Source organism: Ictidomys tridecemlineatus, unplaced genomic scaffold (genome assembly GCF_052094955.1).
Source record: "Ictidomys tridecemlineatus isolate mIctTri1 unplaced genomic scaffold, mIctTri1.hap1 Scaffold_696, whole genome shotgun sequence".
NCBI classification, from domain to species: Eukaryota; Metazoa; Chordata; class Mammalia; order Rodentia; family Sciuridae; genus Ictidomys; species Ictidomys tridecemlineatus.
Window position 1 is genome coordinate 171,073 of NW_027524947.1, and position 24,419 is coordinate 195,491.

The 24,419-nt window shown below is 40.6% G+C and overlaps 1 pseudogene across 1 annotated transcript; it reads right to left on the bottom strand.

The window, feature by feature from the left end:
* Nucleotides 1-827: 827 nt before the first annotated feature.
* On the bottom strand, nucleotides 828-23,462 carry LOC144374437 (uncharacterized; annotated as a pseudogene). Its single transcript, XR_013433835.1, has 4 exons — nucleotides 23,282-23,462; nucleotides 5,918-6,044; nucleotides 5,678-5,738; nucleotides 828-4,644 (listed from the first exon to the last, which is right to left on the bottom strand). The product of XR_013433835.1 is annotated as an uncharacterized LOC144374437 (transcript).
* Between the last annotated feature and the right edge of the window lie 957 nt (nucleotides 23,463-24,419).

The following is a 24,419-nucleotide window of genomic DNA, read 5'->3' on the forward strand; positions in this document are numbered from 1 at the left end:
CCCAAAATTATGTCTTTGGTATGACAAAAAATATTTTAATTCTCATTTAATCTTTGTACATTCTCACTATTTGCTCAGCTACAAACCCAAATCCATCAGAAGGTAGCCATCCACCTGCCAGCTCACATGACAACACTACTGTCCAAAAGGGACAGGCAGGTTCTGTAAGGAGATTCTGTAGCCCTCCTAAGAGTCTGATTCCTACACTGATGTACTCACCAAGACTGAACTCCTACAAATAATGGCCACACCCCAGGACAGTTGCATTTACTCCAGTCCCTCATACTGCCCAGGAACAAGCCTGCAACTACTGCCTTTGGCAAATGGATTCATTACAAAGAAGTCCAGACTGCGTCAAGTGCTCACACACCTCTATGCAATATTTCTACTAAATCAAAAATGTAAAACTAGGAAATTTCCACACTGACTCATTAGCTGCAAAGAAAGTTTTTGGAAATCCTTGGAAGCGTTCAAAACTATCTTTAAAAGAAAAAGTTTTACAGGATGGCTTAGGCTGTATTTATCAAAAACAGAAGGGCCACAGCACACTCTTTTGGCCTTCCTTTCCAAAAGAGCACTAAGACACAGCAAAAGGCTGGAACAGAGATAGCAGTGACAATCAACCCATCTTTGGCATGTTGGCAAACTTCAAAATTTGGACACAAGTATGTAAGGAACTCTTACCAATAATCACACATGATCCATGACACCTGAATAGGTTGTGGGTGAGGTTTTGCTCAGGAGGCTTTGAATCCTTGGGACAAGTAACTGAATCTTTTAGCCTGAGCAGAAACAGCCCACTTCACAGCAAGTACTGCACAATATCACCTGATTGGAGGCTGTAGCTTTATTAGTGATGTACGGCACATGAGGCTAGACACCCAAGGAATGTTCCAGGAGCACATTAATTAGGTTCTGAGGGGTATTACTTAATATTTTTTGGTTCACTGCTTGGAATTTCATTGATCTTTATTTACATCCAGTGGGACAGGGATGGAGGTTTATATTTTTTGTAGGGGTATACATAAAGGTTTTGTTGTTGTTGTTGTTGTTGTTTTGATTAGTTCACAGAAAGTGCTTTGTGTACCAATTGTAAGATTGGTCAGAGGTCTTCCAAGCTTTGCCACAAAAGCAGAAGTCTGTGTTACAACCCACATTGAGATCTTTGCAAAATCTTTTCCTGACATTCTGTTGAAAGAAAATTATGGTGAAGGTCTCTTGAGAAGTTTATTTAAGATTATTTGGTGGAGAAGGGAGAGCCGCTATATTAGGACATCAGAATGGGATGCTCCTTACCAAGCCTTTGGTCATGTAGTGTCTGTTAAGAAAACCATCACACAATTTTTTCCAGGGCTACTGAGGTACTCTAAAACAGAGAAATCAAGCCTGGGTTTTCTGGCATATTCCACCTAAGTACTATTCATGGGGAGAAAACCTAAATTGGATGTAGTTTTTTTTAAAAAATTCACTGGTATAAAAGACCTTTAAAAAGGAAGAGATCGGCTGCAATTGTGGGGGAAACACCTGCAGAGCTACATCTGTTGATGTGGTTATCCGTGGGGTCCACACTCACAGCTGCAGCAAACTCACCACCTGAGATACAGAGCGTTCAGTGCTAGAATGCCTGCCAAGCACGCATTTAAAGAGTTATTCAGTTGGATGTGGTGGTGTATGCCTTTAATTCTTGAGACTCCAGAGGCTGATTCTGAAGAATCAATGTTGGAGGCTAGCCTCAGCACCTTAGGAAGACCCTAAGAAACTCAGCAAGTCCCTGTCTCAAAATAAAAATTAAAAAGGAACTGGAATGTAGCTCAGTGGTAGAGCACCACCAGACTAAATCCCCAGTGGATCGATTGATTGATTGATCTCTCTCTATCTCACACATACACACATACACACACACACACACACACACACACACACACACACACACACACACACACATTTTCAGCAGTGTGAGCCTCTCTTGTCTTTGTGGATGACATGAAATATTGATCTACCATATTTCACATTCAAAGGATTTTTCTCCAGTAAACTTCCTACATGTATATGAGTGCAACAGTAATAACAGAAGAGTTTACCAATTGTTTTCATGCATACGGTTTCTATGCAGTATGTGTTCTTTCACATATGTGAAGCAGACAAGATGTGGCAAAGGCTTCTCCACATTGGTGACATTCATTGGGCTTTTCCCCAGTATACATTTTTCCGTGTCTGTGAAGGTCACTGGATCTAGCAAAGGCTTTGCCACACTGCTTACATTCTTAGGGCTTCTCTCCAGTATGAGTTTGTTGATGTGAGTGAAGGTAATAGGACTGAGTGAAGGCTTTGCCACACTACTTACATTCATAGGGCTTCTCTCTAGTGTGTGTTCTTTCATGGCTCTTAAGCTTATAGGATGTAGCAAAGGCTTCTCCTCATTATTTGCATTCATAAGGCTTCTCTCCAGTATGTGTTCTTCCATGTTTATGAAGCTGACGGGATGTAGCAAAGGCTTTGCCACACTGCGTACATACATAGGGCTTCTCTCCACTATGAGTTCTTTCATGTATGTGAAGGTCACCAGATCTAGCAAAGGCTTTGCCACACTGCTTACATTCATAGGGCTTCTCTCCAGTATGCACTCTTCCATGTATTTGAAGTTCACTGGACCTAGCAAAGGCTTTGCCACACTGCTTACATACATAGGGCTTCTCTCCACTATGAGTGCTTTCATGTTTGTGAAGGTCACCAGATCTAGCAAAGGCTTTGCCACACTGCTAACATACGTAGGGCTTCTCTCCAGTATGAATTTGTTCATGTGAGCGAAGGTGAGAGGACTGAGTGAAGGCTTTCCCACACCGCTTACATTCATAGGGCCTTTCTCCAGTATGAGTTCGTTTATGTATCTGAAGGTAAGAGGCAGCAGTAAAGGCTTTTCCACATTGTACACATTCATAGGGCTTTTCTCCGGTATGCATTCTTCCATGTATGCAAAGATGACGGGATGAAGCAAATGATTTTCCACATTGTTGACATCCATAGGGTTTCTTTCTAGTATGTGTTCTTCCATGAATCTGAAGGCAACTAGATGTAGCAAAGGCTTTTCCACACTGCTTACATTCATAGGGCTTCTCTCCACTGTGTGTTCTTCCATGAATCTGAAGGTGACTAGATCTAGCAAAGGCTTTTCCACACTGCTTACATTCATAGGGCTTCTCTCCAGTGTGTGTTCTTCTATGAATCTGAAGGTGACTAGATCTAGCAAAGGCTTTTCCACACTGCTTACATTCATAAGGCTTCTGTCCAGTATGTGTTCCTCCATGTTCAAGAAGCTGACGGGATGTAGCAAAGGCTTTGCCACACTGCTTACATACATAGGGCTTCTCTCCACTATGAGTTCTTTCATGTATGTGAAGGTCACCAGATCTAGCAAAGGCTTTGCCACACTGCTTACATTCATAGGGCTTCTCTCCAGTATGCACTCTTCCATGTATTTGAAGTTCACTGGATCTAGCATAGGCTTTTCCACACTGCTTACATTCATAGGGCTTCTCTCCAGTATGAGTTTGTTCATGTGAGTGAAGGTGAGAGGACTGAGTGAAGGCTTTCCCACACTGCTTACATTCATAGGGCTTCTCTCCACTATGAGTTCTTTCATGTATGTGAAGGTCACCAGATATACCAAAGGCTTTGCCACACTGCTTACATTCATAGGGCTTCTCTCCAGTATGCACTATTCCATGTATTTGAAGTTTACTAGATGTAGCAAAGGCTTTGCCACACTGCTTACAATCATAGGGCTTCTCTCCAGTATGAGTTCGTTCATGTATCTGAAGGTAAGAGGAAGCAGTAAAGGCTTTTCCACATTGTTCACATTCATATGGCTTTTCTTTGGTATGCATTCTTCCATGTATGTAAAGACGACGGGATGAAGCAAATGTTTTTCCACATTCTTGACATCCAAAGTGTTTCTTTCTAGTATGTGTTCTTCCATGAATCTGAAGGTGACTAGATCTAGCAAAGGCTTTTCCACACTGCTTACATTCATAGGGCTTCTCTCCAGTGTGTGTTCTTCCATGTCTGTTAAGCTGATGGGACATAGCAAAGGCTTTTCCACATTGTTTGCATTTATAAGACTTCTCTCCAGTATGTGTTCTTATATGAATCTGAAGGTAACTAGATCTAGCAAAGGCTTTTCCACACCGCTTACATTCATAGGGCTTCTCTCCAGTATGTGTTCTTCCATGTGCATGAAGCTGACGGGATGTAGCAAAGGCTTTTCCACACTGCTTACATTCATAGGGCTTCTCTCCAGTATGAGTGTGTTTATGAATCCAAAGGTAAAAGGCAGTAGTGTAGGCTTTTCCACATTGTTGACATTCATAGGGCTTCTCTCCAGTGTGTGTTCTTCCATGTCTGTTAAGCTGATAGGATGTAGCAAAGGCTTTTCCACATTGTTTGCATTCATAGGGCTTCTCTCCAGTATGTGTTCTTCCATGTCTATGAAGCTGACAGGATGTAGAAAAGGCTTTGCAACACTGCTTACATTCATAGGGCTTCTCTCCAGTGTGAGTTTTCTGATGTATTCTAAGTAATCTGGGATAAGCAAAGTCTTTCCCACATACCTTACATTTGAAATGTGCATTCCCTGTGTTCGTGATCCTGCGCTTTTGAAGACTTGTGTGTGAAATAAAGGTTTGACCATCTTGTTTACATTCAGAGTTTCTCTCCAGAATGAGTTCTTTCATGTCTTCTAAATAAAGAGGAAAAATGAAAGGCTTTCCCACATACCTCACATTGAAAAGGTTTATCTCCACTGTGTGTTATCATGTGTCTTTGAACACCTGGGAGAGAAGAAGAGGCTTCACCACATTGTTGACATTCATAGGGTTGCCACCCAGTATGAGTTTCTTCATGTCCTTGAATGTCATTGGAACAACTGATGACTTTCCCACATACTGTACTTTCATTTGGTCTATCTCCAGTTTGTAACAACATTTGTGTGTGGACACTTTTGAGAGAAACCAGAGATTTCCTATATTGTTTAAATGCACACGGCTTCTCTTCACATTCTTCATGCTAATAGTATTTGTGTCCAGAGTGAGATGTGATGTGCCTATGAAGAAATGAAGGACCTATGAAATCTTTTGCACACATAATGAAGTCACATGGATTTACTCTATTAAAATTTTTCTTTGTTTGATTAAGAATTGGAATCGATTTGAAGGTTACCCCACACTATTCTGTGGGGAAAGTTTGAAGTTTACCATAGGACTTCTTTGAAGAAGTGACCAGCACATAATTGATACCTAACTCATTCACAGTTTTCTATTTATTTATAGGTCTTTAAATTTCTACCGACATCACGTAAAGGCTAGATTTTCTGACTTGTTAAAGTTCCCTGAAAATAAAGAGATTGGAAGGAAGCAATCCTTTGCAACACAGCTTTTCTATGGCTATTTTTCACATAGTGATATTCACATAGGCAATTTCATACTACTTTTTGCATGTCAAATACTTGAAAAGTATTTGAAAAGACTGAATACCTGTTACAGATAAGTATATATTTCTGGTAAAAAATATTATAAGAATAAATACATTTCAAATTATGCATACTTCTTCGGTTGGTTTGCTTCAAAAAATTATATGACAGTTCTCAGATTCCCTCATGAATTCCTCTTGTGAGTAGAGTTACCTTAGGTTGCTTCCACAGTTTTCAATCTGATCTTCAATGGTCTTGTCTTCCCACTTGTTTCCTAAAATGAGACAACATAACAATCTTTATGAATATTCAGGACCTAGAAATGCTTTGCCAAATTTTAGGTGCCATTTATGCTTCAATAATTCAGCAACTGATATCCTTTTCACCTTCTACATAAATGACCAAAATAAACATGACTTCTCGCTTTGATTAATTTTAATCCAACATTATTACCTATAGAAGCCAGGTTTCTGAGGACTTCCCGCATCACATCTCTGTAAAGGTTCTTCTGGGAGGCATCCAGAAAAGCCCACTCCTCCTTGGTGAAGTTCACAGCCACATCCTCAAAGGTCACTGAGATCTGAAATACCCCACAAATGCATAGTGGAGGCCAGAAAAGATTGACAGCATGAGAAATCTGCACTCGACATGCATGATGTTCACATGATTCCCTGGCCTTCTGATTAATTCCATGATTTGGTCCATCAAATCTTTACTGCACTCAATTTCTTACACCCATTCCAACACTAGAAATTGGCTACTCAGAAGGCAAACATCGTAGTGATTTATACCCTTCCTTTGGTGAGTTCACAGGAAGTAAGACAGGCTCCCAGTTCACTCATAACTTCTTTAATGGTTGCACCTCTATTACATGTCCTACAAATGTCCTGTGTGGTACAGAGCTAATATAAGCACTTCTGATAGTATTTATCTTTAGAAAAAAAAAGGTGATGAGTATGCTTATAAAACTAAGCATTTGAGAGAGATTCTGTCAACTTCAGTGGCTCCCTGTACATACAAGGTTAATATAGGCAACATGGTATTTACTGATGTCTTGTTTCCTCTGAATGTCTATTGTTCGATACTTAAAGAAATGCCTAGAACCAGCCCCCACTCCCACCCTTTGAGCATGGGGTCACTAAGGAGATTCCTTCATAGACAACATTTAGACAATATTTTACACATGTTGTCACAATGTGTTAACTGGAGATTGAGCTCATTCTGTGTGATTACACTAAGAACAACTAGAAGTTTGCAGGTGCTTTACTCCAGAACAAATTTAGTCAACTAGCTTACTATTAAATGACCAAAACAAACATGAGTTCTCTATTTGATTAATTTAATTTATTTATTAATAAACACAACAATTTGATAATTTCTTATGGTTACTGTCAAAGCAGAATGGGGTAAGTGGAAAGATGGCACGTGTCTTAGAAATAACTCTATGACCCAATAATGTCACCATGGGCTGGAGATGTGGCTCAAGCAGTAGCACACTCGCCTGACATGCGTGTGGCCCAGGTTCGATCCTCAGCACCACATACATATGAAGATGTTGTGTCCACCGAATACAAAAAAATATATATATATTTAAAAAAATTCTCTTATCCCTCTCTAAAGAAAAAAAAAGTCACTTTCTCCAAACAACAGCTTTACCAATTTTTATAACTCTCAAAACAATCTTCTTAATAAACAGCAGGAGCTATTTTTCTAAGTCTCAGAGCAACAATGAATGTCCAATGATTGTCAAACTCTTCTTAACAGCAGCCAGTTCACTACCATGATGTAAAGTCATGAGACACATACCAATGTTGTGCTCAAGGACATTTTGATCAAGGTTGGGCCACATATGCAATGGTTGTCTGTGGTGAAAGAGATTCATCGTGCCTGTAGAAATGGTGGTGCAAGCAAACCTAAGGCAGAAGCTCCTCCACAGTGTGATAAAGCAACAAGTTTGTAGCCCAGAATTCTGAACTATCCCACACAGTCTGTGTGTTAAAGAGGCCACCATTCACATCTGTAAGCATGCTATGATGTCTGCACAGTGAAGGAACAGAAAAAAAAGAAAATGTCCCTGCCACTTACACAGAAGCATACTCAAAAACTGAAACCATAAAGAACCACCCCAAAAAATGAAGAACCCACAATTACCCTCAGAGACATCAGCCCAAATCTGTCAGGACAATGATGCAGACAGGAGGGCTTCATGGACCTTCAACCAAATGGGAAGCACACTGAGGTCTCAGGGTCACAGCTACACTCTACAGGGCATAAACCACAACCCTACAAGTGCACCACCAGTGAAATCCCATGTATGCTCAAAGAATATGAGAGCTAAAGCAGAAATCAGATCACAAGAACCTGAAAAGCCTCCAGGGAAGGAGACATGAAACACAGGGCTCTGAAAAAAAAAATAAAAAAAAAAAGAAACACAGGGCTCTGAACAGACACAGGACAAAGAGGTGACTCAAGAGAAAAGGTGACCATTTTGAAAGAAAAAAATATAAAAGTCCATCATAGGAAATTCATAGAGAACACCAGAGGTGGTGCTGTATTGGTATCTAAGTCATCCAACACACATTTCAGAAAAGAACGGCTAAAAGCAACCAATAAAACTGCCACTTCAGAAAACCAGAGAAAGAGCAAGGTAAACCTAAATTAACCACAGGTAGGTTGTCACAGTCTGTCTGGGCACAATTCAGGAGCCACTTGTCAAAAGAAAGAAACTATTTTTAGCACAACACACGCCAAACAAAAAAGCTCCTCAGTAAAAACCTTCAGAGCCAAACTGCCACTACTGGCTTCCCACAAGCCTCTCAACCTCCCCCACTCCTCTTGCTCTTGAGGCCACTTGGCTTGGTCACATTGGAGGAGCCAAAAAAGTCCCCCAATGAGCAGCTCCGTAGTCTGAATTGGCGGGCAAACAGCCCAATGAGCATCACCGCAGAAGAGACAATCAGCTAGAAGTTGCTGGGACCACTGTGAGCCAATCATCAGCTGGCAGTCTGAAAGTTTGCTGGGGCCCCTTTGGCTGTGGCTCTCAATATCTCCCCCTCTCTGTTTAAACAACAAGCATGTGGCTTAGGGACCGTGCCTGCCTTCGGTTGTCCAATAGTACATATGGTCCTTACCCGTTATCTTAAGTTGGTACAATTGCAATTGGATCTTACCCATCACTGACTACCAGTACAATATATAGCCACACCTGTGGATAGGTCTTTGTACCAGTGGGGGAGGGGGGGTGAGGTTCTTTGCCTCACCTTTGTTGGCCCCCAAATTTTAGCTGAATGATCATGACAAGCAGAAGGGAGGAAGATACACCAAGCCAATTGACGGCTCCTTTTGGAAAAATTGTACCACCAATGACATCATCAGCAAAAATACCCCAATGCTACCACAATTTGCTTCACCAACAGAGAGTTCACAATGCATACAGGTGAGTTCACAATGCACACAAGTGATACATAGTCCAGGCAAGTTCTGCAAGCAGTTCAGTGATGGCTATTGCAGAAGCTGTAGTTTATCTTTGTCTTCACCAGCACTGGGATGAAAATAGGAATTCTGGCAATAATGGCTAAAGAAAAAATTATGTAACATTCCAGAAGGCACTAAAAGAAAACAATTTTCTTAAAAAATTACATTATCTTGAAGAGAATTATTAAATATAATGAAAAGAAAAGGTGAAAGTAAACAAACAAATCTGTTAAGCTCCTTTTTTGTTCACATATTAAAACAATTTTCAACAGTTGTTTACCCAATTTAAAATAAACCATTTAAATCACGTGAAAAAAAATATTTGGATCCATTTTTTCATGAGCGCTCATCATGTATGATATATGGACATACATACATACAAACATACAACATAGAACACAAGTGTGCACAAAACACATAACAAGTAAAGGCTTTATAACTTTTTACAGGTGAAATCTCCATTGCAATGTTTAAAAACTCTATAGTCAAAAAATAGAACTGATCAGCAAAAAATTAACCTAGGTCTGAATGAGCTCAAAAAAACATCATAGAACTTCATGATGCAGGAGGGCAATAATAAAATAGATATTGAAAAAAGCATCCTGGTTCTGTCGAAAATGTAAGGGTAGCCAAACTGGAGTTCTGGATATCAGCTGTTATGGATTTGAACCAAATCATCTTCTTTTTGGTCTGTAGAAATCGCTTTAGTTAGGGCTGGGGACATGGCTCAAGTGGTAGCGCGCTCGCCTGGCATGTGTGCGGCCCGGGTTCGATCCTCAGCACCACATACAAAAACAAAAGATGTTATGTCTGCCGAGAACTAAAAAATAAATATTAAAAAAATTCTCTCTCACTCTCTCTCTAAAAAAAAAAAGAAACTAAATCACTTTGGTTACTCTCTCTGGAATCCAAATCGGCTACTGTTCTCCCTGTGGAAACACATAAACAGACCCCCCGACTCCAGACAATTACTGGGTCAGGACCTTTCCATTGTCCTGTAAGAATATCCTTCCAAGGTACCTTGGGCTTATGTACATTTTTTGGACACATATGCCTTTCTGCAGAACTAATCCCTGATAAATCCAAATTTTAAAAGTTTAGAGTAAAAAGGGTTATTTTAAGTTTAACTTTGGGGAATATATACCCCTTCCCAATTTTTTCTTTTTGCTATAATAAGTACATTTTAATAGTTTGATTAGCTCTTTCAACTATGCCTTGTCCCTGTGGATTATATGGGATTCCTGTTATATGAGTATTGCCAAATGTTGAGCAAAATTGTTTAAAAGAGGTAGAAGTATAACCAGGGGCATTATCTGTTTTTAACTGTTTTGGAATGCCCACAGTGGCAATATTTTGTAAGCAATGAGCTATAACATCTTTAGTTTTTTCTCCAGCATGAAGGGAACCCATCAAAAATCCAGAAGAAGTATCAACTGTAACATGCAAATATTTTAATTTTTCAAATTCTGGCAAGTGTGTAACGTCCATCTGCCAAATATGGTTAGGTATCAGTCCTCTAGGATTGACTCCAAGATTAACTTGTGGTAAAATGGTCACACAATTTAGACATTGTTTTATTATTTGTCTAGCTTGTTCCTTAGTTATTCTAAAATGCTTTTGTAAAATATTAGCATTGACATGGAACTTTTTATGAAAATTTGTAGCTCCTTATAGTGTAGGGAAAATATGTATGTCATGTGTAGTTTTATCTGCTAAATCATTGCCCAAACTAAGGGCTCCAGGCAATCCTGTATGTGCCCTGATATGTCCTATAAAGAATGGATATTTTCTGTCCCAGATTAGACTTTGTATACTGGAAAGCAAAGAGAAAACAGTAGAGGAAGAGGAAATCCTACCAGCGTCTTCAAGGGATACTATAGCATTAACTATATACTGACTATCAGAAAAAAAATTAAATACAGAACCTTTAAACATCACAAAAGCTTGTATTACTGCATTAAGCTCTACATTTTCAGCTGATTGTTTGGGAACTAAAAATGTAAAAGTTTGGTAACTATTGCTGCTGTACCATTATTTGACCCATCAGTGAATATATTTGGAGCATTCATGATAGGTGTTTTTCTTGTCATTTTTCAAAAAATTACAGGATGCGATGACCAAAAAGACAATAAAAGATTAGATGGTAAGTGGTTATCAAATGAAACATTAGATTTGCACATGATTATTGCCCAAGTATTTAGCTCATTAGCTAATTCATCAATTTGATTCATAGTATATGGAGTAATAATTTTATTGGATGAAATTCCAAACACTCCCTTTGCTGCTTTTATTCCTTTGAGTATTAATTGTCCTACAGCCTCAGGATACCTAGTAAGAGTAGTGTTAGGAGAATAAGATAAATGTATCCATAATAATGGACCTTCTTGCCAAAATACTCCTGTAGGAATATTTTTTGTTGGTAGTACAATAAATAATAAAGGCAAACTTATATCAATTCTATCCAAATGCATATTTTCCATATATGTTTCAATGATTTTTAATGCCTTTCTTGCTTCAGGCGTTAACATTCAGGGTGAATTTGGATCTGATGGACCTTTTAGGATATCAAATAAAGGTCCCAACTCTCCTGTTGGTATACCTAGATAAGTCCTTATCTAATTTATGTCTCTTAATAACTTTTGAAAGTCGTTAAATGATTTGAGTTGATCTACTCCTATTTGAATTTTTGGTGGACGGACCATGGTTGAGGATAACAGAACTCCTAAATAATTAATTTGAAAATTTAATTGTACTTTATCTATTGCTATCTCTAGATTATAATTTTTTAATAAGTTTGTGAGTGTGGCATAACATTCTAGCAATGTGTTTTTATCTTTGTGTGCTAATAATACATCATCCATATAGTGAAATATTTGTAGTTCAGGATTTTGATTTCTAAGTGGCTGGATTACTTTGTTAACATAAATTTGACACATAGTTGGGCTGTTAGCCATCCCTTGAGGGAGTACTTTTCACTCATATCTCTGATCAGGACCTACCTTCATGATTCAGTGCAGGGATAGGAAATGCAAAACGTGAACTATCCTCAAGATGAATTGAAATTGAAAAAAAAAACAATGTTTAATATCTATAACTAAAACATACCAAGTTTTTGGCAAAGCAGACAATTGAGGAATCCCTGATTGAACAGGTTCCATAATAACCGTCTCATTATTCATGGCTCTTAAATCTTGCAATAATCTCCATTTACCAGATTTCTTTTTATTGACAAAAATGGAAGTATTATGGGGAGATACAGAAGGTGGTACATGTCCTTCTGCTAATTGTTGTTTGACCAGGTCATGGGCTGCTTGTATCTTTCTTTAGTCACGGGCCACTGAGGAACCCATACTGGTCTTTCTGATTTCCACGTAATTTTTATTGTCTCAGTGGCCCTTTCTGAAAATCCAACCCATGTCTGTCCGTTCCTTGATCTATTTGTATTGGTGTTGCTGTACCTTGTTCTTGTTTTTCTAATCTTTTTCCTTTCCTAAAGCCTTGTGTAGTCATAATAGTGGGTGCATTTTGGTTGATGTTATTTGTTAATGTCAAACCTAATTGATCTAGGACATCTCATCCCCATAAATTTACGGGAAGATGATCCAATACATATGGCTGTAAAGTTCCTTCACATCCTTCAGGATCCTTCCAATCTAATACCATTGCACTTCTCTGGGGATTAGTCGCCACTCCCAGGCCTCGAAGCTTTTCAGTGGCTTGTTGTAATGGCCAGTGTTTTGGCCATTCTTGATGAGAGATAATGCTAAAGTCTGCACCTGTATCCAGTAGCCATTGAATTCATGTCCTTGAATATTTAGTTTTAGCATGGGGCGAGAATCTAAATTTAAAGACAGCATAGCCCAATCTACACCTGTGGAGCCTAATCCCTTGGAACCTCTTTCTACAGTACGACTGGAAAATTTATCATGTATGCTGGGTATTATTAGTAACTGTGCTATTCTATCTCCTGGTGAAATTACTGATATACCCTTTGGAGAACTGGCTATAATTTTTATTTCACCTTCATAATCGGGATCAATTACCCCAAGAATTATCATAACTCCTTTTAGAGTAGAAGAGCTGTGTCCCAATAATAAGCCTACTGTTCCTTTGGGAAGAGGTCCTTTCACCCCTGTGGGAATGATTTGAACTTCCATCTCTGGAGTTAGTACTGATCTGGCAGAGGCGCAGATGTCCAACCCTGCACTCCCTCTGGTTTGTCTGATGAGGGATCTGATGGACAATGTGTCCTGGGCACTAACCTGATGGGTTTGCTGGGTTCCTCCAGTGCTCCGTATATTTGTGGTTTTGGGCCCCGGAGCATTGGGCCCCCCTGACCATTTTTTGGCAATGGAGCCCGATGCCTTTCTCCATGATATCGTGGATAAAAACCTGGTCCTTGTTCATTTTTTGATAATGCAGTACCCTCTATGGTGGTTTGAGAACGGCATTCATTAGCCCAATATTTCCCTCTATAGCATCGTGAGCAAATACCCGGTATTCTACTCCTTTGATACCTAGTTTTGTTAAACCCTCCTCCTATGGGGTAATTCCTTTTAAAATGTCCTGTTTGTTCACAATTGTAGCATGTTCTTGGCCTGGCATCTAAAGCCTGTTTTACTGCAGCTGCCACGACTTGCCCTTGTTCATTAATGTCTCTGGCATCTAAAGCCTGTTTTACTGCAGCTGCCACGACTTGCCCTTGTTCATTAATGTCTCTACATAATTTAATATATGTGTTTAAATCTTCCTGTTTCCATGGTCTAATGATTTCTCTGCACCAATGATTCACTTGCTCATAAGCCAGTTGTTTTATTGATGGCATTGCTTGTTCTGTATTCCCAAAAACTCTGGTAGCTGTTTGAATAAGCCTATCTACAAATTCAGCATAAGATTCACTAGCTCCTTGTATTACCTTAGATAATTGACCTTGTAAACCTCCATGCCCTTGTAATGTCTTCCATGCCCTAACCGCATCTACAACAATTTGTGCGTATACACCAGGATCATATGCAATTTGTTGCTGCTGATCCTCATAAGTTCCCTTTCCTAACAACATATCTAGATTTCTCTGAGGATACTACTACTTTTGTACTAGCATACAAAATGCTACTGCATTTTGCCTAGCTATCTCCTTGCAAAATTCCTCATTGGCAACCTTCCATAACAGGTATTGTCCTCCATTTAGCACAGCTTTACAGATATTAGCCCAATCTGCTGGCGTCATGTTCAAGTTGGTAACGGATTCGACCATGCTTACAGTGAAGGGTGCTTGAGGACCATAAGTTGTTACAGCCTCTTTTAGCTGCTTCACTTTTTTGAAATTTAAAGCATGGTGAATTCGCTGCCCTCCTGCCTCAAATACAGAGCATATTTGAGAATCAGTCTCAGGATCCCAACTATCTACTGCGGGGGTTGGGGGCCTCCCAGCATATGGAGATGGCCTTGTTGGTTGATTACTTATGTCCTCTGGTGATAGAAAGGTGTTAGTAGCAGTCTCCTGTAGAGGTGGTGCTGTTGGTTGGACACTTACACCCTCTGGTGATAGAACTAAGTGTTAGTAGCAGTCTCCTGTTGTAACTTTCACCCTGACGGCTTTTTCTGCTTTACACTTTCTTTCTCTGACTAGCTTAAGAGGCCTTTGGACTAAGCAAACAACATACAAACATCCACAATGACAATGTGCCAACTGGCCGAGTCCCTGGGCTTTTCTTTTCTATTCTTTTTAAATCTTCACCATGATGATTCCATTGTGATATATTCAACAACTCCTCCTTAAAAAGCCATGGGCTACATTTTTCTATTGTATCAACGTATGCCCTGACTGCTCTTCATTTTACTGGGATGCCTCTTTCCTCTAACAATTTACTTAACACTCTTTCAGTTTGTTTTTTTACTAGTTTCTGATCCCATATTTCTACTATACTATAACCCAACAAGATGACGCCAAACAAAACCAAGATAGAATGAAATAAAAATGGAACAACAAAAATCATTATAGCCTTTCTATCCTCCTGAAATGTGCATCCGTCCTTTCTCCGTATCTGTTCCTCAGACGTAAATAGTTTTTCCTCACATGTGAGTAGTTTTTCTTCCATCTCACTCATCTCCAAGGACAGGCAACTTCAAACAAAAGTTAAGCAAAACAAAAGAAGAATCTTAAAATGGCTACCCATCCTCTCACCCTGCCCTCAGGGGCAAGCAGTTTACCTTATCACTCACCCTCAGTCCTTCCCCGTGCGGCCAACCAAATGCCGCAGTCTGGCTGGGCACAATTCAGGAGCCACTTGTCAAAAGAAACAAACTTTATTTTTAGAACCACACATGCCAAACAAAAAAGCTCATCAGGAAAAACTTTCAGAGCCCAACTGCCACCACCGGCTTCCCACAAGCCTCTCCACCTCCCCCACTCCTCGTGCTCTTAGGGCGATTGGCTGGGTCATGTGGGTGGAGCCAAAAAAGTCCCGCAATGAGCAGCTCCGTAGTCTGAAAGCACGGGGAAACAGCCCAATGAGCATGACCGCAGAGGAGCCAATCAGCTAGAAGTTGCTGGGGCCGCTGTGAGCCAATCATCAGCTGGCAGTCTGAATGTTTGCTGGGGCCCCTTCGGCTGTGGCTCTCAACAGTAGGTAACAGAGAAAGTGTTGATGAAACAACAATCAGGAAATCCGCAGTCTGCAAAATCAAGTTCTTCATGAACATCAGCATCACTGATTAACTAACAAAAGGCTAAGAATACACAGGACAGGGACTGGGGTTGTGGCTCAGTGGAAGACTGCTTGCCTAGTGCTTGGGAGAAACTGGGTTCAATCCTCACTGCCACATAAATAGAAAGAAAGAAAAAGTGTAAAATATACAATAATATTAAAGAAAAAAACAACAAGAACTGAAAACCTACTAACACATTTAAAAGTGTCATCATCAACAATGCATTGGGACTTCAGATTATCATAAATGTGCTTGACACAAATTAGACAACTTACAGAAACTGGACCATTTCATTGAGAGAGACAATCTCCTACAACTTACACACAAGGGGAAATACATATAATAGATGAGCCCATGGCTGCTGAGAAAAACAGACTCAATAACTAATTACTTCCCAAAAAGGCAAAGCAAGGCTCTGACATCTCAAACAGGCTTCCATGAAACACATAAGAACTGCCACCAGTTTTCTACTTTTTGTCCAGAACATAAAAGCTGAGTTAAACCTCCTAAGTCTTCCTGAGGCATAAGTTACCATATTATCCAAATTAAATAGATTAAGAAAAGTATTAAATAGAAAAGAAAACTATGAATGATGCTCATAATCATAAAGGCAAAATTTAATCATAAATGCAAAAAAATGTACAATTAAGTAATCACACTCTAGGTGTCTATGCAAATGATGTGAAAATTATGGGCACAGGAACCCTCACTGCAGTGACTACAGCAGCCATATCCAGAACTGCCCAAAGCTAGATGCAAGGAAGATGCACCATTCAATACTGAATGGACAAGCTGAAGAGCATCACCCAGAAAATGAGCTCTGCAGCCTGGAAAGATACAGCACCCTTAAAGGCAGACTGGTAAGTGAGAGAAGCCAGTTTGAAATGGCCAAGTGCAGTAAGATTCCAAGTTAAGAACATTCTGAAAAAGACAACATTATAGATGCATTAGCAGAACTGATGGGTGCCAGGGACTTAGGGGGCAGAGAGGGAGGAAGGAATGAGGAGGAGTGATAAACAGGTAGAACATTGGATTCCCAGAGCAGTGAAACTCTTCTGTATGACATTACCTTGTATACAACATGACACACACAATCACATCACACAGACAAGAAACCCTAAGGTAAAGGGTGAACTTTGGCTTATCATAAGATGTTGCTTCATACATTCTCTTTATCCAATGTTCAACACTGGTTTAGTAACTAACGAACACCCTACACCAATGCAATATGTTGAAAACAGTGGAGACTATCAGCTGGAGAGAAGGGGTATTTGATACTAAGTGTAATGGCACATTTAATTGTTACCTTGATTGGGTTAAAGGATGCCAATGATTAATGAGTTTCTGGGTGTGTCCATGAGGGTGTGTCTACAAATGATGGGCATATGGGATAGTGAGCCAAACTGGAGAACCTCCTTAAGCTAGGCAGCACCATCCAATAGGACGGTGTCTTGGGTGGAACAAAATTCTTCACTCTCCCAAAGTGGACTCTGCCAGTGATTCTCTAGTGTGTTTCCAGAATCTTTGGTCTGGTCTAGGGCAGCACTATTGATCCCCCTTGTTCTGAGGCTTCAGCCTCTGGGACTCAGCAGCTAGTACTTCTCAAGCTCTCCAGCCTGCAGATGGCCACTATGGACATCCACCTTCGGGTCAAGTGGGCCAATCTCATGACTCCCCTTTGATAATTACACTTCCTCTTGATACTTTTCCTCTAGAGAACACTGACTAAAACTATGTAAGCCTAAAATTGCTCATGAAAACAAAGTTTTTCTAATAAAGAAGTAAATAAACTATCAAGCCATGAAATTTTAAAAATGTATACATAAGAAACAATATTATATGCTAAATACGTTTTTCATAGTAATGCAAAAATAAAGCAAAGAGGAAGAGTCATAGTTACAAATTTCAAAAGTATAAACAAAAGCAAGAAAACTGATTTTCAATACTATTTGCATCTGGAAAGAAATTGGATGATAAGTCTTCAAAACTCATCCCAACTACTGGTGTAGTGGTGTGCACCTGTAATATCAGCCACTAGGGAGGTCAAGGCAGGGAAATAGCAAAAGTTTGAGGCCTGTCTCAGCAACAGAGCAAGACACTCAGAAATTTAGTGAGACTGGTCTTCATCAAAAATAAAAAGGGGGTCTGGGACTGTAGCTGAGTGGCAGACCACATGCTAACATGTGTGAGGCACTGGGTATGATCCTCAGCAGCACAAAAAAATAAATAAAATAAAGGTATTTTATCCATCTACAACTATACAAAATATAAAAAAAGAAAACATAAATAAATAAGAAGGGCTGAGGATGTGCTCAGTGGACGAGTGCCTGTAGGTTTTTCTCCAGCGAAACACCTGCCCACCTCCAGAACGTTGCTTAGAAATTGAAATTCATTTCTGGGAGATAACTAAGCATGAGCAAGTTCATGGCATCAATTCCCAGCACTCAATGAGGAAGCAAATAAATAAACAATAGTCTACAATACGAATTCTCTTGGGCTGGAGAGTAGCTTGGTAAACTACATGTAGTGAGAGATAAAAATGATTATAATACAAAAGGTACACAATTAGAGGCATAAAAACACAACAAAATCAGTGGAAAGACACCACACTTTCTCACAAAGAAGACTGAATGTTCCCATGATCTAAACTCTCTGAAAAAACACTGAGTGTTTCAGTAAATTCTGTGAAATTTAGGGCATGGTTTACTGTATTTTGGAGGTAAACTTAAGAAAAACTACATTTAAAAATGGAAATAGGAGGTTTGGGATTCTGGCTCAGCAGTAGAGTGCTTGCCTAGCACATGAGAGGCCCTAGGTTTGATCCTCAGCACCACATAAAAATAAATAAATAGGTATTGTGTCCAACTACAGCAACAACAAAAAACACTTTTCAAAAAATTGGAAACAATAAACTGTGTCTAAGACGAGGCAAAATGATGTACAAGACAGAGAGAATAGAGAGAGTATTTATGTTACTCCCAAGTTTCATAAGCTAAAAGGCTAGGTCCCAAAGGGGTGGCCCTACGAGGAGGCAGTTGGGAGGGAACAGGAATTAGGTGACATGGTGAGGAGATCAGCACCCTTATTTAGACACACGGATCTCTCCTTTGCAGAAAACAGGTGTCATTTACTCTTTCACTGATATTCAGTGATTAAATGATTACAGTTGTGTATTCAAGGCATTGCCAAAGTTGTCCTTAAAAATTACAATGAAGATGGGTGTGATGGTGCACATCTGTAACCCCAGCAGCCCTAGATGATGTAGCAAGACTCTGTCTCAAAACAAAGAATCTAAAAGGGGCTGGTGGTTAAGCACCTCTGGGTTCCATTCCTGATAACAAAAATCCACACAGTTGGCATGAACCTGCCAAGTTCAGACAACAACGGTGAAAAACTGTCGTCCTTTGTCAAATTCATCACCTTGTGAAGGACAGACACAAGTTTCCATGAAATCACATTCATAAATTAATCCACCACTATTTTTGTAAAATTGGACTCAAATTCTGCAACAATAATGCAAGACAGACTTTCTCTGTATCTTATGTGGTATTTAGGAATCCAGGGTTGGATTTCAATTTAAAACCACTGAAAAGACAAATCTGAATCTTACAAACTTTCTACACATATTCAGGGGTCGCAAAAGGTAAATTAGGCAATTAGATGTTTTCTTTTTCTTTTTTCCTTTCTTGTTTGATGCCCCCGAGATTAAACCCAGAGATATTTTACTACTGAGCCACATCCCCAGCCATTTTTATATTTTATTTTGAGACGCAGTCTCACCAGGTTGCATAAGGCCTTGCTAAGTTGCTAAGGCTGTCCTCAAATTTGCAACACTCCTGTCTCAGCCTCTGGAGCAGGAAGGATCACAGGTGTGCACCACTGTATCTGGCTGTAAGTTGGGATTTTTAACAAAAAAAAAATGGTGGATTTTAACCCACCTCTCTCTTGCCTCTGTAATAATAGTCCATCCCATTTGGCTCTGAATAAATAAACCTGGGCCTCAGATAAGTTAGCACATCATTTCAAAGTGATACACAGAAAGCTTTGGTGCTGAGGGAGCACAGATGTGTCAGGCTCAAGGGGCAGGGAAGGTCCCTGACAGCGGGGATATGCTTCCTCCTGGTCTTACTCATGGAAAGCATCCAGGATCACCCTCCCAGGCACCTGGACCATGACTCCAGTCTATGAGGATTTTCAGGTCTGCACAGCTCTGCACTGGGGTGGGTGGTACTTATGCTCTGGGAGAGGTTTTGCTCCTTCACACTGTGAGAGACTAAAAGGACAGGAGTCACTGCTGACCTGGCCCCTCAGCACCAGCATCCACAGGCTGACTGTCCGCCTGTCTCCAAGGAATGGGAACAGAGCTTGGGGAAAACAAGGTCTCAAGGAAGTAGCTCTTTAGATGAGGCCTTTTCCAGGAGATTCCTCAGCCCAGGGCCCCCAGCAGCTTCCCTGAGAGGCTGCACCCCACACCTCAGGCTGCCCTCTGGGAGCAGCTGACCCAGGGCCTGAAATTCTGTTCACCCTGCAAGGCACAGGGCAGCTGTGGGCACTCTGTGGCAGCACCAGGAGAGGACACTGGCTGAGGACATGGGATTCTGTGATGTGTCCAAAGGGAACTTCTACCCAAGAAATCTGACATGGTGCCTACACCTAAGGAAGACAAAAGAAAAAGCACAAGATTTTTACAGCTGTGAACTCAAGTTCTCTATACAGTTGCATCTACATCAAAGAACCTTCAGAGTACTTGACTTTAGCTAACTAGACCACCATGAGGGTGGAAAGGCAGGGTTCTATATGGAGAGCAAACATTATCTCGGGCTATCTTAAGCCCTTTAATAGCCAATCATCTTAATTTCTGTATCAGACCACAATCTCAAAACTTCTCAAAATATATTCACTAACCTGACCAGACGTCTCTAAAATCTATCAAAGCTCAGAATGCAATAACAGACATACAGAATTTTCTTTACTTTTTTTCTGTATCCCACCAATCTGATGTTCCTACCAATGCAATTGGTTAATGCACTGATACACAGTTTCTTTTATAAAAGTTCATGGAGGCCAGGCACAGTGGCACACAACTGTAATCCCAACAGCTTGAGAGGCTAAGATAAGAGGATTGCTAAATTGAAAGCCAGACTCAGCAACTTAGTGAGACCATCAGCAACTTAGTGACATCATATCTGAAAATACAATATAAAAAGGGCTTGGAATGTGGCTCAGTGTTTAAGTGCCCCTGGGTCCAATCCCTGGTATATTAAAAAGGGGAAAAAAAGAAAGAAAAAAGAATGAAAGAAAGAAAGAAAATAAAGAAGAAAGAAAGAAAGAAGTGATGTAATCTCTTCTAGGGAGGGTCACACACATCATTCATAGTAACTTGAATCCATGTTCCTTAGTATGATAATTAATATTTGGGTTAAAATGAACTATTTTCTGTAGCTGGGGTTGTCGATGCCTTTAATCCCAACAGACTGGGAAGCTGAGGCAGGAGGATCACAACTTTCAGCCAGGGCTGGGCACCATAGTCAGATCCTTTCTGAAAATCGTACTGAAAAGAGCATGGGATGAAGGACAGTAAAGGCATCAGACATTATTGTAGTGGCATCCAATTTTTTCACAAAAAAAAATAAATAACTGGGTTTCTCCAGAAATATGCACCATGGCTAATTTTAGGACTGTCAACAAAAGAGTATCCACAAAAAAAGTTCAGTGTAGATAAACTTCCTATTTTTGTGTTGCCCTATTTTACTGGGCTGCTAATCTGGAAGAAATCAGCACTACTGGGCTGGAAATGTGGCTCAAGTGGTAGCTCACCTGGCATGCATGCGGCCCGGGTTCGATCCTCAGCACCACATACAAACAAAGATGTTGTGTCTGCCGAAAATTAAAAAATAAATATTAAAAAAATTCTCTCTCTAAACCAAAAATTTAAAAAAAAAGAAAAAAAAAGAAATCAGCACTCCAGGTGCTGGACTCCCCTTTACTAGTTTTTTACACACTTGTATCCAGAATAATAGTTTGTAGAAATGTGCAAACAAGGCCTCTGGCCTTGAGCTGGGCTTCACAGACAAGTCACCAACTGGGCTCCATGGTAACAGCTGGTGGGGGAGGAAAGAAAGGGGAGAAGAAGCTCTCCCCTCCTCAGGTGCTGTCCTTGAAGGGTTAACTTGGTCAGAATAGAGAAAGAAAAACCAGCTTTTATGTGTGTGATGTGACAACTTGACTATGGTGACTTCACTTTGTGAACTCAGCCATTACACTCAAAAAGCTCATGACTGGGGCAGTTTGGATTCTTTTGTTCATGAAAATTCCCCAAGAACACAGAATGATCTATGGGGCCAACTGGAGACTAACTGACCACAACTTTCAGGCTTGCTTATTTTGCCTGAACCCCCAAACTTCCCTTTTGTGGTTTTTGTGCTTAAATATGGAGCCAACTGAAGGCAGGGGTACCACTCTGACCATCTCATTCTTTCGAGAGCAGAGTGTCTGCCACTGGCCAGCAATAAAGGCTTAACTGGAATGAGACTGTGTGGTCTGAGAGTTATTTGGGGGTCCTGCTATTACAAAGTGAACTTCTGAGCCTCTCCCCTTACATGCTGGGTATAAAATTCTGAAACCACCTGAACTCGGGGTTCAGGGGATGGATGGATTGATTACAGCAAAAACAGTGCCCTCTGAGACTGGCTGCAGCCAGATAAAACTGTTTACAACTACCTTCAGTGCCTTGCCTCCTTAGTCCCTACATCATTATTACCCTGTGAGCTTACCTAACTACAGGACTGGTGTGACTCTACAAAATGGACTATCAGAAAAAGGAGCACTTATACGATATTGATGTAGCCCAGAATTCCATATCCCTGGGATCTATAAACAACCCACTTATTCCCTTTAAAGCAGTTATTCTGACCAAACACAAGGAAGTGTTAAGTGCTCATTCTTTCCCCTCAAGGATAATAATCACAAATTGAAAACAAATGCTTTCAAAAGTGTTCTTCTTGCCAGGGACATTGGCACAGGCCTGTAACCCCAGTTAAGCGGGAGGCTGAAGCAGGAGGATCACAAACTGCAGGCCAGCCCAGATTCCAACACAAGGGGAAGAGAGGAAGAGAGGGGGAAAGGGAGGGGGAAGGGAGGGGGAAGGGAGGGGGAGGGAGGGGGAAAGGGAGGGGGAGGAAGGGGGAGGGAGGGGGGAGGGAGGGGGAAAGGGAGAGGGGAAGGAAGATTGATTGATTCTTTCCAATATTTCACTAAGCGATGACAATTAGCAGACGGTGTCTATTTGAAACGAGTGGGAAGAAGAATGTCTGGCTGAGCTTTGAGGTGGAGGGAGGTGGCCTTTTAGAAGGCAGGAGGCGCCTGCAATTTGGAGGACCTCCACTGGGTGGAGCTCCACTGGGAGAAGGAAGGTGCATTTGTGGCCCTGCTTCCTACACGTTGGGAAAAGTGAGTGCGGGCCACAGGTAGAGAGCAAAGGGGACACCTGGGACCTGAGCTACCCTTCCAAACCAAGGGAACCAGGGGACGGGGCCCAGGGCCACCTGACAGCGGCGACTCCGCGCGCCAGTCCGCAGCTCTCCCGCCCGCCAGGCCCCAAGGCAGGTGCTGACCGCCTATCTTCAGCGAACTCACCATTTTTGGCTTCTCTGGTGACCTGGCGTCCTCTGGAGGAATCTCTGGGCACCCAAGATCCCCGAGAACACGGGCAGCGCAGTCACCTGAGTCCCTGGAGCAGAGAACACGGGGCCTGGAGCAGGAGTAGCCCAGTCGGTGAGGAAGAAAAGCCCGCGAGCTTGCGGAAGCCCGCCCTTCCCCTCCCTCTGCGCACTGATTGGACAGTTCCCCCCAGCGACCCGGATGAATGGCCTCCAGGCCCGCCTCTGGATCGTGACTGACAGCTAAAATCGTCCAATCACTGGCTGAAATTGGGTAGAGTGAAAGATTCTTGGTCCCAGCCCTTTTCAGGAGGAGCTTCCCGGCTGTGCTGGGAATGAATCAAGGTGGGAAGCCTTGGCTTAGCCTCTGTGACAGAGGTGACGCCTGGCGCTAAGCTGGGCTTCAGCCATAGAGTGCTTTCCAAGCATGGCGAGGCCCTGGGTTTAACCTCAACACAAAAGCAAAGCAGAGCTTCTCCAGGATGCTCCTGCTGGAGGAGCCCAAGGTCAGGTCTGCATCTGCAAACAGTGAGACCCTGTTTTCACATAAATTGAAAAGGGTGGGGATGGAGCTCAGAGGACGGGGTCAAGCCTCTTTGGGTTTATTCCCCAGTACCTTAAAAAAGAAAGTACGATATTTTATTATTTATTATATATATACTATATATTTTATATATTTTTTGTATATATAAAATATATATCATATATTTTTTGTAAAATATATATAATATATTATATATTTTCTATATAAAATATGTATTTTATATAACATATTCTATATATAAAATGGATATTTTATATAATATATTTTATATATAAAATATATTTTATATGTAAAATATATATTTATATATATATAATATATATATATATTTCTCACACCAAATACATCTAATCAGAATATTATCTATAATATATTATATATATATAATATATATAATACATGTATATATTATATTTATATTTATATATATATATATATATATATTTTTTTTTTCCCTAGCTGATGCGACCTCAAGTGATTTAGAAAGATACGGTCTCCAAATTTTTGAAATACTTTTTAAAGATATCATATATATGACTCATATATAATAACTAAAAATAAAAACAATTTG